We start from the raw sequence: 15750 nt of genomic DNA, 5'->3' as shown, positions 1-15750 counted from the left end.
TCAACTTCTCCCATGGAGTAAATCTTTACATATGTAAGAATGGCATGTTCTCTAAGTTGGTGGTTCCTGTGGCTGAACATCAGAGCTGATTTGTTTTAAATAACAGCTGATTCTCAATGATGTTTCTTCCAACATTTACATTTTCCTTTGGCTTAAGATAGCTTTACTATGGATGTAATAAATTACATTATGCCCTTACTGATGGGCACTTGGATTATCCCCAGGCTTATCTGGTATTTTGTGAATACCCTTGGGCATATGTCATTTTGTATTTTTGATTAGGTATTCCAGAAGGCATAAACAAAATCTTTCTCTCTTGTCTTAAAGACCCACAGGCCCTCACGCTCAGACCTGCTCTTTAATCCCTCACTTCAGAGGCAACTCTTTAGGTCATTAACTTTTTTTCCTGCTTCAGGTCTTAAAAACTAGAAAGAAGCCTTAAAGATGGGCTCACCTTTCTTTTGCAGAGAAAGATCTGAAGCCCAGGAAATGACAGGAGAGTTGCCAGCCCAGGTCTCTTGCCTCCTATCCCCAGGAGGTGAGTTTTTTTCGTTAAACTTTCCTTCCCTCTGCCTGCCTTGGCCAGGCTGTCCTCTAGGGAAGTGCTACTCAAGGTGTGGTCCATGTACTGGCAGTGGTCATCTGGGGACTTGCTAGATAGAGAGGATGTCAAGTCCTGCCCCACGGGTACTGAGTTGGAACTCACAATTTAGCTAGATTCCCAGTGACTCATGCACAATCAAGTTTGAAAAGTGCTGCTCTAGTGGCCGCCTTCAGGAGTGGATGCAGCAGGGATTCATATTGGGGGCGGTGCCAGCTCCTTTTCAATAACTGGATTCCCCTCTTTCTCCTGATGCACCCCTCCAATCTGATTGTCCCTGTCCTCCTTGAGCTCCCCCTGGAAGGGGTTCAGAATTGATCTCTTTGGTTGTGGGTCTTAATCAGATAATGTACCTTCCATTCATGCTTCATACATTCCACATAGCCTTCAACTTCCACAGAGCATATCTGATCCATCATACTTCTCTCATCTTGCAAGTGCCTTAGCTGTCTTTATTTCATGACTCTGCTCATATTAATTTGTATGTTCCCTGTGTATTTACAGTCAGCCCTCCGTAACTACAGGTTCCATCTCCTCAGATCTAGCCAACCTCTGACTGAAAATATATATGTGAAAAAATTGCATCTGTACCAAACATGTACAAACTTCTTTCTTTGTCATTATTCCCTCAATAGTATAGTCAATAACTGTTTATGTAGCACTTACATTGCATCAGGTATAAAGTAATCTGGAGATGACTTAAGCTGTATGGAAGGATGTCTGTAATTTATCTGCAAATACTACACCATTTATAAAGGGGATTTGCACATCCCCATATGGGGGGGTTATGATAAGCCAGTTCCTCTTTAATACTGAGGCACAGCTGTAGTTTACTAGCATTTCCTCATCACTGATGTGAAGGACCTTAAAATGTTTGCTCGTCTCTCTACCACCTTATAAGCATTGCTGGTTTCACATCTTCGCTTTACTGGTACTGTGAGATACATGTGTGTTGCATATGCATGTGAGCATGTGTTAATAACTGATATTAGGCCTTAATGCGTACTTAAATAAAAACGTAATTACAAATTATTCCTTAAATTATACACAAATTAACTTAGCAGCTAACATGATTTCAAGTAATGAAATTTATTGTCATAATAAAAATCCTTTATTGTTAAAGTCAGCATTTCCAGACTTTCAATTTTGGAAGGTCAATTTTGGGGAAGTGGTAGTAATCCAAATATATAGGTCCAGTGGTGAGGTTCTGTACACTATAGGTAAGATTTTAGTATAATAATATGTAGTGTTGATAAATGTATAATTTTTTAAAGACACATTTTTATACTAAGAGACAGATGATATTTTTTCTAAACTATGTTGGCTGCACTCAAATTAGTAAATGTTAAAATAACTTTGACTGACCAAAACATTTTGCATATTCTTTTTCCATTTTATATATTAAGTGAAATTCTCCATTTGGTAGTTGATCTCTCAGATAATTTCAGTCTACCCAGACTGTCTGAGAAGATTAGTGAATCAGACTCTAAAACTGTGTAACATTTAAAAAGTAACAACTGTGGCTAGACATGGTGGCGGCATACCTGTAATCCCAGCACTCCTGAGGCTGATTCAGGAAAATTGCCATGAATTTGAGCCCAGCCTGGGCTACATAATGAGTTCAAGGCCAGCCTGGAAGATATAGTGAGACCTTGTCTCAAAAAACAAAACAAAACAACAACAAAACTGTACTACAGTTTACAAGGGCATAATTAAAAATTTTTTAAATGTATTTTAAGATTTGTGCTCATCTTATCAACATGGTTTAAGTGAATTTGCTTCAAAGCAGCTACTGTGAAAAAGCAATGGCTGTCAGCCACAAAAAAATACCGGTTTCAGAAAAAGACAATAAAAATTCAACCTTGCTACATGTGGTGGTACATGCCTGTAATCCCAGCAGTCTGGTAGGCAAAGGCTTGTGTTGCAAGTTTGACCCATCCCTGGCAACTTAGTGACTTAGTGAGACCTGCCTCATTGTAAGTGATAAAAAAAGTGCTAGGCGGTGTAGCTCAGTGTGGAGGCCCTGGATCCAATCCTCAGGATGTAAAAAAATATATATTCTTTTCTTCAACCTTTATGAGTACAAAAGCCTTGCTGACATTATTACCAGGTTTGTCATGGTTTCCACGTTTACTTGGTAGACATTAATACATTTACAAAATAGCTTATAGTGTATATGTGGCAGCTTGGTTATGTGGATTATAAAATGATAAAAGTAAGTCCCTTGACTTCAGGATGCTTGCAGACTAATAGAAACCTAAGCATTTCACCTGAGCACCCCAGCTAATTAAGTGAGCTGGCATTTAGGTAAATGAATGTTATTCTTGCTTGTTTGTTTGTTTTGTTTTGTGGTGGTGTGAACTTAGCCTTTGCACTGAACTACATCCTTTTTATTTTTTATTTTGAGACAGGGTCTTGCTGAGTCACTAAATTGCCCAGGCTGGGCTTGAACATGTGATTCTCTTGCCTTAGCCTCCCAGAGTATTGGGGTTACAAGTATGCACCCCATCCCCAACTGACATGAATGTTATTTGTGTCACTTTACAGACATTTGTCACTCTTCAACTGATGACTCGTTATGTGTATCATTGGATATGTTTCTGAGCTCTAGTCAGTCTTTGTAAAATTAGGTTTAGAGTTTCTATAATTTTCATAGCATTAAAACGTTTTATAAATGTTGTATGTCTTCCTGAGGAGGGTCACTTACGTAAAAGGTTAGGAAGCAAAGAAGGTGCTATGAAAAGCACTAGAGAAGAGATTGATTACTCATAAGATAAAGTGAAACTTTCCAACTCTGAAATTTGGTGGAGCAAAATGAAGAGAAAAGAACAGATTAAAAATAAAAGATTTAAAAAGAGCAACTCATTATCATACCAGTAATCAAGTAAAAATACATTTCAGATGAAAATACCCAACATACTGTGAATATTCTTAATGGGTGGAGAGTTAAAATTTATTGAATAAATATTATTTTATCAATAACCACAAGATATTCAAGGTCTACTAGGGGCAGCAACCAATATAGGGTCAATTATTTATATCCTTTTCAGTATGAACTGTGTTTCTGCTCTTTCAATCATTAGTCCCTTTAATTCCTAATGAACTAACATAGTTAGGTCACCAGCCAGCTAGTACTTGGCAGTGGGAGTATGAGCCTTAAAGTCTGAAAACACCCCTAGCAGTCTTGTGATCACAAGTGGCAGAAGGAATAACAGAGATTAAAGGAAGGTAAATATAATCACCTGGCACAAATATTTGCCCTTTCTCAAAATTATGGAAGTTATATTTAGGTGAAATGTTTTCGATAAAAATATTTGAAAGTTTGTTTTGTAATCATAAGTAGCATGGCTTATTTTGACTGGAGGGTTGGGGAGGTGAGAAGGAAAGAGAAAAGGGAAGAGAAAAAGGGGGAGAGACAGAAGGAAAGAAAAAGAGAAGCTGCTGATAGGAACTGTGGAGAATGTCAATTGGGAAGGAATGGGAAAATGAGAGGATTACATTAATTGGTGTAGAATAAGAATAGAAAACATGTAGGAAGCAAAATCTTGAAATTTCAGGCCTATCCATTAGTCATTCATTAGTTGAAGATACAGGCAAATGGTAGAAACCACCAGTAAGAAAGAAAAGAAATAAGGGTCGCATTATTTTTTGGTATTCAGGTAGAATCTTCTGAATACATTCTGTCCCAGCCCAGTTCCCCTCAGGTGTATTTCCACTGCTTTGTACCTGGGTTCCTTGTTTTCCTCTGTGTGATGGGCTGTTCCTGGGAATACTGTGTCTGGCTCCTCCTTCCCTAGGTCTGAAAGAACTCTGTCTACCAGATAGGACCCAGTTCAGATGCCAGCTCTTGTATGAAGGCTTCCTTAGTTCCTTTACTCCTTTTAATGGAAATAAGACTATTGGCAGAGGAGTGAAAGATGCTCCCTTGGACATAGGCTAAAGGATCTGTTGAATCCTCCAGTGTGAGCATGGTTTGATTTAACTGCACAAAGTCAGTTTGAAGATTACACCAAGGTTTCCAGTCAAACATAACCAGTCTATGGTGTTTGTGGAGCTATGTTTGCACTGGGTCTCTACCTCCTGTTTACAGGAGTAAGCCACTGGAGGACAGCACACTGCCGAAATAGCAACAAGTTCATCTTTGCTGATACTAAGATAGTTATGCATGGTGATCTGGCATCGTAGCTTAAGATGTGTGAGAGAAAATATTTACCAAAAAAGGGAAAGGGCACAGGGGAGAGAAGAGGTGAAGGCAAAAGTCTGCTATAGAAGTGGCAGGTGGCAGAGTTGCTAGCTGAGATTGGAGGTGATAAGCATGTGGCTATTTGGGGAGGCTCAGGGGTGTAAAACTCCTTGTCCTCACTTGGCAAATAATACCACACTAACATGTAGGCAGGAACCATTGCGTTCCCTCCTAGGCACCTCCTTAGGGCATCATGGTACACCATCTGCAGTAGTGGGAGGAGCCTGAGGCACTGGGTCCTCCCACAGGTCCTGTACATAGGCCCCTTGCTGTGTGTCTCCCCACTTGTCTTTTGCATTGAGAAACACACTTTAGTTTTGCCATCTGCTCCCATCTTTTAAACTTTAGCTTGCACTTGTTTGCTAAGGATGGGGATGCTTAGAAACAGTTCCACCAGAAAGTGAAATGTACATACTTCAAGGGATAATATGGGGATATCTAGAAAGTCTGACTGGCCCAAACAGGTAATTTCTTTTTTCTTTTTTTTTTTTTTTTTTTTGTACCGGGGATCAAACTCAGGACCTTGTGTTTGCAAGGCAGGCGCAGGAACCACTAAGCTAAATGCTAAATCCCAGGCCCCAAACAGTAGCAAGTAGCTGACTGTCAGCACACTTTGGAAAACAGAAATTATTCCATTTAATTTTTGCAGATAAAAACCAAAGTGCCATGCAGGAAAGAAACTAGGGGTCAACCAAATACTCTGTTTCAAAGGTTTTTCTGGAAAATTGGAAGTAGTGCTTGGTTACAGTCAATGCAGTCCTTGGCTCTGTCTGCCTCATATTTCTAGAGTCATGGTGTCCTTCCCGCAGAATGGGTTAAAGCAGGTAGGACGGGGGGTGGGGGAGACAGCATCGGGAGTCTCATTTCTAGTACACTAGGACAATGTCAAGGTTCTTGGGTTGCCAGTTTTATGCAGAACCAGCCAGTAGGTTCTAAGAAACTTAATAGCCTAAAAGTCCTGAGCCTCATCCCACCTTGTTAACATTTCTGTGACTTGGTAGCCTCAGCACCGTTGTCCATCCCCGAATGATGTTCTCGGGGTGCAGTCCCACCCAGGACTTGCCTCTGGACTCTCACGTGTGCGGTGATGTCTGCCGTCTTGCTGGTGATCAGGCTCTACACAGTGCTTAATACAGTTTTGCTTTCTATTGTTTTTTCTTTATTTTGTTCACATAAGGTAGAATTGTGCTCCCCCCTCCCCCAAAAAGTATACATAGCCTAAAGAGAAGGGATGTATTATATCCTTACTGGTTTTGGAAACCCTAGGGAACATTAAATAATTCCTGCCATCAGAATTCCTTACTTACTGGGATTCTCTGGGGCAAAGTATTCAGGAACAAAGTGAAAAAAAATTAAATATAGAAGATATTAAAATTTTCCTTTGGGTTCTACTTCTTAAAAGACTTTTGATGAGCAACCCAAATAGAAAGATTTGCTTTAATCATCAGATAAGTTATTAACATGTTAGTTGTTTACATATGAGTCAGAACTAAAACGTGTTCCCATAAGAAGTTGAGCCTCCTCAGCCTGTTGTGACAAGGTCTAAAAATGGAAGTGTGAGTCCAGACTCTCCAGATTATAAAAATAATTCTGAATTAGTAGAGCATAAATGAATGTGATTTTATTTGAGTGTCATTTTCAAGTGCCCTAGGCCAGATTGGGACCCTTTAAGTTTCAGAAATCTCCTATAGAGAAGATTAAGGAAGGAAATAGTAGTAGCTTTGCTTCTGGTTTCAGTTTTCTTTTTTTTCTTTTGGTACCGGGGATCAAACTCAGGACCTTGCGCTTTCGAGGCAGGGGGTGGCACCACTGAGCTAAATCCCTGGCCCAGGTCTCAGTTTTTTAATTAGGTCAGAACCCCCTGCTCCACGCTGGGACATGGAAAACCCTCTTGGTCTCTACAGCGTCGGCTTTTGAGGTTTGCCACCTGAAGCTGTAGCATGGAGGTCTCTTCCTGCAATACACATTGCAGAACTGGGAAAAGAAATGGGTTCTAAATGATTGATTCTGACTTCCTGAGAATTAGGTATCAATGGGTGCTGCAAATGCCTCTGGTGTGGATTATTCTACATTCATGTACTCAAAGTAGTGAGCTAAGTCTGTCCGAGCTCCTAGGGTGGGCTGAGCTTTGAAATGTCTTGATTACGATTGGAAGTTTCAAGACTGAGCTAAATGTGTATTGACTGCAAGATTTATTCTGGTGGTAGTTACCTGTTTCTGTTTTTAAACCTTTAAGCCAATCAATTTTTCCGAAATGCGAAATTCAGGGTAAAAAGCTAACAATATGATAGGGAGATGGTAAAGTTTTGTTTAGACTTGGCTTGTGCTCAGGAAATGGAGACAACTCCCACTCCCCTGCTGTTGGCCTGTTAATCTCTTCTTCTGATAATGCTAACTAGTATATTAGTTCCATCGCTTACCTGCTTTATGGCTCTTAAAATTTTCATCTTAAGTATTTTTCTTTCTTATTCTTTATAAAACATCTAAATATATAGATTGTATCACCTAGAAAAGGAGGCTGTCTTCAGTGTTAAAGAAGATGAAAATTAAAAGAGTGGAGTATGCATTATAATAATTTAGCTAAATAGAAAGTAATACTAAGTGGAGAAGTTAACAGATAAAAATAAAGAGGTAAAATTGAAAACTTAAAGGTTAAATAAATCCAACATTTGGTGATTTGAAAGGAACAATAACAACCTCCCATCACCCTGAGGAAAAGAGATCAGAAATAGAAAAAAGGAATGAGAAAGGGGACAAACCAATAGACTTTACAGGAAAATGTTACACGTAACCTGAAGCAACACATTTGAAAACTTTGGACTCATTTCTTAGTAAAATATAAATTACCAGCATCAATTTAAGAAACATGGTCAAGTTGAACAGACTAATTACTGTGGAAGAGATTAGGAAAGTAGATTGAAAGTTACAGTTGAAAAAGGCACCAGAATTCCATGGATTTTTAGTGGAGTTTTATCTAACCTTTAACAAACAGAAAATGTCAGTGTTATTTATACTATGCTAAGATATAGTAAAATATGGAATGTTTCCCAGCTCATTTTATAGAGCTACTATAAATTTAAGCTTGTAAATCTTAAAGAAGAAAAGTATAGACCAATATTTTTATGCAAGTAAACTCAGAAGTTCAAAATAATTTATTAACGCACAGACTCTTGAGTGCATCAGAAGGCAAATGTAGGATAATTAATAGCTTTTTCCAGTAAACCTAGTGTGAGTAAATATTAGGAACTCTTGTCACTATCATCCATTGTTGCACCAACATATTAAAGGAAAAAGTGTATGACTAGGACAATAGAGGCTAGATAATGATTTGATAGTTTAGCAGGTGTTCCTAATATAGTCTGAAACAGCAAAATCATAAAAATAAAAAGATTATATCTATCTATATCCCAATAACAGATATTTCATAGAATATAAAACTCTGAAACTTTTAATTAGGAATTAGAAAATATATCATCATTCAGAGTTACTAATCTTAGAGGTTCAGTGAAATGTTTGTGTGTTTAGAAATACCAGGGTCCTCCAGAGGAAAAAATTCTTGAACCATTAGAATGAATTGTCACTATAACAAGTCTCAGAAATGGTCATTCTTCTCTTTCAAAGTTAGGCATCTGGAAATGTGTTCCTTTCACAGTAGCACTAGAAAATCTAGGAAGAAGTTGAGATATTGTTCTGTATCCTCCTTAGTGAAGGATATGAAATAAAATCTAGAGAAGTTAAAAAATGGAATACACGAATGTATTTATTCCAAAATTAATAAGTAAATTTATTGGAATTGCAGTTAGAATTTCCAGAGTGGAAAAATTTTTTAAGTTGAATAAAATCTTGATGTTTACATACAGGAATAAATCCATAGTACTGGAGAAGAACCAAGATGAGTGCGAGAAAGAAAATCAGTGACAGCAGACTTGACTCACAAGTAATCACAAAATGCCAAGAAAGTTTTCGTGATCAAATCAGTGTGCTACTGAGACAGGTGTACAGAAATAATTCAGTGGAACCAAATAGGTAACCTAGGAATAAGAGATACAGCTAATATACAATAACATAACAGTAAGTTCCATATTGTTGAGAAAAAAATGTATTATCTAGATAGATAGTGCAAAATATTCATCTTTTCATGTGGAGTGGGGGAGGCAGGAGTGACACATACCAGTATCTTACATTCTCATCAGAAATCAATCCCAGAATCTTCACAAATTTAAATGTAAACAAGCAATTCAAATTTTACAAGAAAATATTAAAAAATGTGCAATTTGGGGGTGATGGAGAAACCTTATGCAAGATCTGATGCAAGCTATAGAGAGGGAGCTATATTTTGAATTTATTTTTAAAAACTTCCATGATGAAAGATACATGATTAAGTCAGTAGATAGTAATTATAGTACATACAACAAAGAGTAATTATAACACATACAACAAAGGGCTACTGTCTATAGCATACAACTAACATATGAAGGAGAAAAACACAATTCAAGAAAAATGGGTAAAGAATATAAGTAATGCAGTTCAGACTGCAAATACAATGTACCAGCAGCCTATTAAAAAATAGTTCCTATTTGCTAGGAAAATGCAGGCTAAAACAGACACTACTTAAAACCCACCAGACTGGTGACAGCAGCAGAATAACACTCCTTGCTGGCAAGGACGTGATGGAAGGGGTAGTCTCAGAGTAGCGCTGATGGAGATATGCCTCATGATGGCTTTTGTTGGTAAAGCAGTGTACAGTACACATTGGCAGTCTGTGTTACAATGAAAAGTCAGCTTGGCCAGATGTGGTGGCACAGACGTATAGTCGCAGCATTCTTGGAGGCTGAGGCAAGAAGATCACGAGTTTGAGCCCATTCTGGGCACTGTAGCAACTTAGTGAGCCTCTGTCTTTAAAAAAAAAAAGAAACAGGACTGAAGATACAGTTCAGTGTGAAAGCCTTAGGTTCAATCCCCAGCACCATTAAAAAAAAAAAATCAATATGCCTTTCTCCTCAGTAATTTTTGTCTTGGATGTTTGCTTTTAGAAAAGAGAAAAAAGTGTGCAATGTCCTATGTATATGAATGTTTTTGTGCCATTTTACTGACAAAATACTGAAAATATGCATGCCACTCAGTTGAAAATGGCTGTGCATTATGGAATATTTGTACTGTGTAACATACAACCATCTAACAGAAAGAATTAGAGTAACATCAGGATTGGCTTTGGAGGGCTTTCCATGAGAATTTGATGAATGAGAAGCAAGATGGAGAAAAGTGTATACATCTAGTAATAAAACTATCTTAGTTACTTTTCTTGTTGCTGAGACAGAAAACCGACACCCACAATTTAAAGGAGGAAAGGTTTATTTAGCTCACAGTTTCTAGAAGTTTCAGTCCATAATCAGCTGGCTTTGAGGCAGGTTGGATGGCAGGCAGGCATTGCAGAGGAGAAATAGTTCGTGGCAGGCAGAAGGTAGCAAGCAAAGCAAGCAAGAGACAGGACAAGCCATTTTTTGTCCCTTATATTGTATCCAGGCTACCGGGATTAGGGTGGTGCCAAACCAATCAGTGGACTGATTTAGTAATCACCAACCCTTAATCCTAGCATTGCACCATGAATCACACACTCTAGTTCCAGCCACCTCTGCAAAAGCCCCATCTGTGACTGCATGAGGCTTTGAGGGGACACCTAGACACAAGCCATAGCATTCTGTCCCTGGCCCCCCAAAGACTCATGGACATTCTTTTACATAAAAAGCATTTAGTACAAGCAAGGCATGGCCTCAACTCTATATGCTTGTATGTAAATTTATGAGCATGAGGGAAAAAAATGAAAGTAGAGGGGGAGTGGAGTGGAGGTTGGGGAGTGATTTTCAACCCTCTCCTTCCCCCCAAATTACAACCAGGTTGCCACTAACCATGTCCCATTTTTTATACTTGTAGAAGCTTCAGATTACTTTGGGTCTTGAGGTTAAAAATTCTGGCTCCTTCTCTTAGGCCTTGAGTTCTTTTTTCTTGTCCCAGCTTGTTTTTGTTTTGATGCCCTGATACCCTCCCAGATTTTCCAGCACCTTAATTAAAATTCTTTGCTTATTCTGATGCCCTCTCTGTTTGCCATCCACAACATTGGTCAGACGTGTCTTTGGTCTTTTTCCTGACTGATATATTTGTTAATTTACTGTGTTTTTAAACTCTTTGTTGTTTATTGATACGTCCATGACTGTTTCTGTAGTAAATTCCTAGGGTTGAATTCCTGGATGAGAAGACATTGAACGCTCACGGTGTTCATAGATACTGCCCTTGCCATTGTGCTGACACCCACTGGCTCCAATAAGTGATGAGACCACGCCTTTTCCTTTCCTCAACATTACTCTGTTTTCTTCATCTTTTTATCTTTGCGGGGAGAAAGGGGAAGACGTGTTATTTTATGGTTTCATTTAGTGAGGTCAGGTATCTCTCTGTAATTTGTCTTTCTTTTATGAAGTGCTAACTTGTGTCTTTTTGTCCATTTTTCCTTTGTGTTGTTAATTTTTTAGGTGCTTTCCAAGATTTCTTTGTAAACTAGTAAATTTATTCCGGTCATATTACAAATGTTTTTCTCATTTGATTTACTGTATATATTGCTGAATAGAAGCTTTTAATTTCAAAATTGTGCTTTTTAAACATTAGTACATGTTTGTGTAATACATAATGTTTACACTCCTTGTGAGGAGTTGGTAGGTGTACCTAATACATCCTAATTCCTTTTTTCATTTTCTTTACCTTCTTCCCTTCTCCCTCCACCCATCTTGATCCTCTTCTTTCTTTCTTTCTTTCTTTTAATTTTTGGTACATGTTTGCAGTATATAATGTCTACACTCCTTGTATGGAGTTGGTACGTGTACATAACACATCCTAAATCCTTTTTCATCCTTTTTCCTTCCTTCCCTTCCAGACCCCCTCCTTCCATCTCTTTTTTGGGGGTTGGGTACTGGGGATCAAACTCAGGACCCTGCACTGTTGAGGCAGGTGCAGTACCACTGAGCCAAATCCCCAGCCCTGGCTCCATCTCTCGGTCTTCCTGTTTGAGAAGGTTCTATCTTTCTACTTCCTATTATCTACCCTTTATTTTGCTTTATATTTATAGTTTGGGCTTCTCATATAAGAGAAACCATTTGATAATTAAGCTTAAGTGTCTGGTTTATTTAACTTAACAGAATGGACTCAAGGTCCATCCATTTTCCTACAAAAGACAAGCTTATCTTTCTTTATGGCAGAGTAATAATTTGTTTTTCTTTGGTGACATGGAAAGCTAACAGCTTTTTTTTTTGGAGACAGGGTCTCTCTATGTAGTTCAGGCTGGTCTTGAACTCATTATGTAGCCCAGGTTGGCCTTGAACTCAAGGCAATCCTCCTGCCTCAGCCTCCCGATACAGATGTATGCCAGTATGCTCAGCTCTAACAGCTATTTTTATCATAATTTGTTCATGCTAAAGATAAGAAGGGGTTTTTCCCTCTCTAAAGATCAGTTTCTAAGCCTGAAAAAAGAGTGGGGAAAAAAAGAAGGAGAAGATAATTAACAGAAACAAAATCAATCACATTTAATGTTTTAGCATTTTTGTTTTATTTGTATTTATGAGAGAATGTATATTTTTGTCATTAACATCATAATATAGATATAACCTGCTTTTCATCACTTATTCCAGTTTGTGATATATAACATTGTATTTTCTGACTGTTCAGTATCCTATTTAATCATGTACTGTTAAGATTCCAGTTTTTCTTATGAAAAAAAGACATTGCAACTATCTTTGTGCAAAATTTTTTTTTTATTTTCAATTGGATTTTGTTCTTATACTGCGCCCCAGGAAAAGGGGTTACTAAATCAAGGACTATTAGGAGTAAATACTTTTGGTTCCTATTACCAATATCTTTTCCTAAAATATGCTGGTTTCTTTAAAGGCTCCTTAAGCTGCCATCAGGAGAGGAGAGCCAGCCAGCCTAGACTTAGCAAAGGCACGTTCAGAAAGAGGCAGGGGAGGAAGGCTAGCCAGAGACTGGAAGAGATGAGGATAAAGGGCAGGCTGGAGCCTGACTGCCTTAGTGCTCTGTGGGTCCTTGTGGGGGATTTGCATTTTTATGGTTGAGGTTGTGGGAAGAAGACCTGGAGATTTGCAAGAAAGGGGAGAGGCTTGCTGTTAATTACTGTTGCAGGTGAGAGGCCAGTTAGGTAGGATCCTGTTGCAGTAGCTCAGTGAGAGAGGATGGTTTGAACCCCAGGGTGATGTCCTGCGTAGAGAGGAGGAGATGGTTGGGGGTTTGTTTGGAGGTCAGGTCCTTTTGGTCTGCTAATGGGCTGGATATGAGAAAGAGAAAAGCAAAGTCAAAGACATTTTGTCTTGAACAGTCGCCTGGCTGGTGACCACTGAGGTGAGATGGCTTAGCTGGGGTATAGTGTGGAGACAGAACCCACATTCAAGTTAGGTCCCAGGTGCTTCTTAGACCTTACAGTAGAGATGTGGAGGAAGTGAAGGTACCTGAGAGTGGAACTCAAAGCACAGGCCAGTGTTCAATTGTCCTTTGGGAGTCATTTGTGCTTAGATAGTCTTTGTAGCCCAAGGAACTGGAAGACACGAGTAAGGTTGAAGTATTTCATTCCTGTGACTGTGTGCTCAGGATCCAAGGTAACTGCCCTAACAATTGAACATTTCCTAAATTAGGAACTGCCTGGAAGCTGCCAAGTTATAAATGTGGTGAGGATACAGATCTTTGGGTCTTACGCTTTGAGCAGAAGAGGTACACAGTCTTGTTTACTGAATGGAGTTTAAAGATTCAACAGACCTTTTCCTTTTCTTGGTGAAATCACTTTCTTTTCAGATGAAAAGTTACCAAAGATTTGATCTATGAACCTGTTGAATCATGTAAACCTCATATTGTCCTTTCATTGGAAGAAAAGACTAAATCCAAGTTAGGAGGGTCTGTTTTAAGACCTCGTGAGGAAATTCAGGGCTCAGTGTTATACTCAGCAGACTTCGCCTGGATTACGTAAGGAGTTTTGCCTGTGTCATATCATCCTTGTTTTGTTCAATTTAATTCCTCCCCCTCCACATGTCCTAGTTTCTCTTCTACTGTAGCTGGTTTTGAGCAAAACAGAGAAACTTGGTTTTTTCCCCCTAAGCATTTGGATTCTTTTCATTTAGTTACTCATTCTTGTTAAATAAGTGGTAGTGCATTCTTCCCACCTTTTAAGTAATTTTGTTTTATTATAACAGATAAAATATAAAGGAACCATCTACCTGTAAATCTAGTTAGCCAGAGAGATAATTGGGTGCCACTTGGTTTTATTTCACTGCAGTCCTTTGTGAATTTGATAGACTACTACAATATTCTTTAGATGATGGTTTTTAATACTTTGTGTTAACATTTATGATACTTCATAATATTTATTAAAACATGATTTCCGAAGGCTGCAGAGAATGAGTAAATTCGTAGTCAAGACAATCTCACTAAAATTTTTTTAGGATTAAAAATACAAGCAAACAAACTACAAAAATTGAACTATCTTTGGAATACATATTAATATTGACCTTTTTGTTCTTAAAAAGATACTGTGTTGACTGAAGTCAGTCTTCATGCTTTTCTTACTCCTTTTGGTTACACTATCCAAAACTTAATTACCTTTTTAAATATGCTTTTCAATATGTTCATTGGAATGTACTGATTTAGAGGGGCCCATTGTGGTATTTCATATAACCCCCACCCTATAAACCATCCAATCTTCTAAGCATAATAAACAGAAGTGAGCAGTTGTTCTGTAACATGTGTTAGGAGCCGTTTAAAGATGTACATTTAATTGTATTAATATAGGATTATAGGAACATTATGACTTTTTTCTTTTTAGTTTCATAGATTTTATTAGTACATGTTTGCAGTACATAATGATTACATTTATCATGAGGAGTTGACACATGTATGAATGGATCTTAATTGCTTTTTAACATTATTTTGAAATTTGGAGGAGGTAATCCGCAAAAGATGTAAGCAAGAATGAAGGGAATCTCTCTCCTGCTAGACTTCTGGTAGACCCACCCTGGGCATTTACATGTGCCCCTCCTGTGGCCTCTCCTTTGTCAGTGAGGGTTCTGGGCAATGACAGTAAACACTGCTGTTTCCTCCACTCCCTTTGCTACCTGCATTCTGCCCATATTGTGTAACTGAAGTGCCAGCATCCTCCTGTTCATTAAATCTAGGGGCTTTATTATCTCATCGTGTGCTTCTTCAGCCTTTATGTGGCCCTTGACCCTTGACTTTCTTGGTTCTCTATCCTCTCCTTCCTTTGATAACCTCTCCTCTTCCATTTTGCCTTCTTCTCCAAGATTCTAATTATATTTTCCTTTGATTTTTTTTCACATTGGAAATAGAGATGAAGACCCATAAGTTATAGAAATATACATATAAGGGCCAGGGATTTAGCTCAGTGGTTCCAGTGCCTGCCTTGAAGCCCACGGTCCCGAGTTCAATCCCCGGTACAAAAAAAAGAAAAGAAAAGAAGTATACATATATGCATATAATTTTTTTTAAAGCTGAGAGGTTAGATGTGGTCCTACAGCATGCATATTTTTACTTATGTTGTGTTGTCTATGTTTTAAAATATTCCTGAGGACACAAACCCATAGATGTCTATAATTTATTTTTTCTGTGATTGAACATTAAGGTTGCTTACAGTCTTTGAGTTACATTTTTGTAATTAACTTCTTGGTCTCTATCACTTGACTTGTATCTTTGATTATTTCTCTAAAAAAGGCTTATGAAACCCAAAGGGCCTGGCAAAATAGTGCATACCTGTAATCCCAGCACTCTGGGAGTCTGAGACAGGAGTACTGCAAGCTCAAGACCAACCTGGGGAATTTAGCAACTTAGCAAGACCCTGTCTCAAAAT

The 15750-nt window shown here is 38.3% G+C and overlaps 1 protein-coding gene across 14 annotated transcripts in view; it reads left to right on the top strand.

Moving 5' to 3' along the window:
* The window catches only part of Nedd4l (NEDD4 like E3 ubiquitin protein ligase), a 353886-nt gene that overhangs the window by 156221 nt on the left and 181915 nt on the right, over nucleotides 1-15750 (top strand). For 3 of the 14 annotated variants that reach the window (XM_087189046.1, XM_087189008.1, XM_087189038.1), the window contains one exon: nucleotides 468-538. The exons of the other annotated variants lie outside the window; for them this stretch is intronic. The gene's annotated coding sequence lies outside the window, so the exon portion shown is untranslated. The remainder of the gene's footprint in view (nucleotides 1-467; nucleotides 539-15750) is intronic. 14 annotated transcript variants of the gene reach the window in all.

Source organism: Heterocephalus glaber, unplaced genomic scaffold (genome assembly GCF_053883595.1).
Source record: "Heterocephalus glaber isolate CG9 unplaced genomic scaffold, H.glaber_assembly_v1.0 deba00000331, whole genome shotgun sequence".
Lineage (NCBI taxonomy): Eukaryota > Metazoa > Chordata > Mammalia > Rodentia > Bathyergidae > Heterocephalus > Heterocephalus glaber.
The sequence above is the reverse complement of the archived record's forward strand: the minus strand, read 5'-3'. Positions and strand labels throughout refer to the sequence as shown.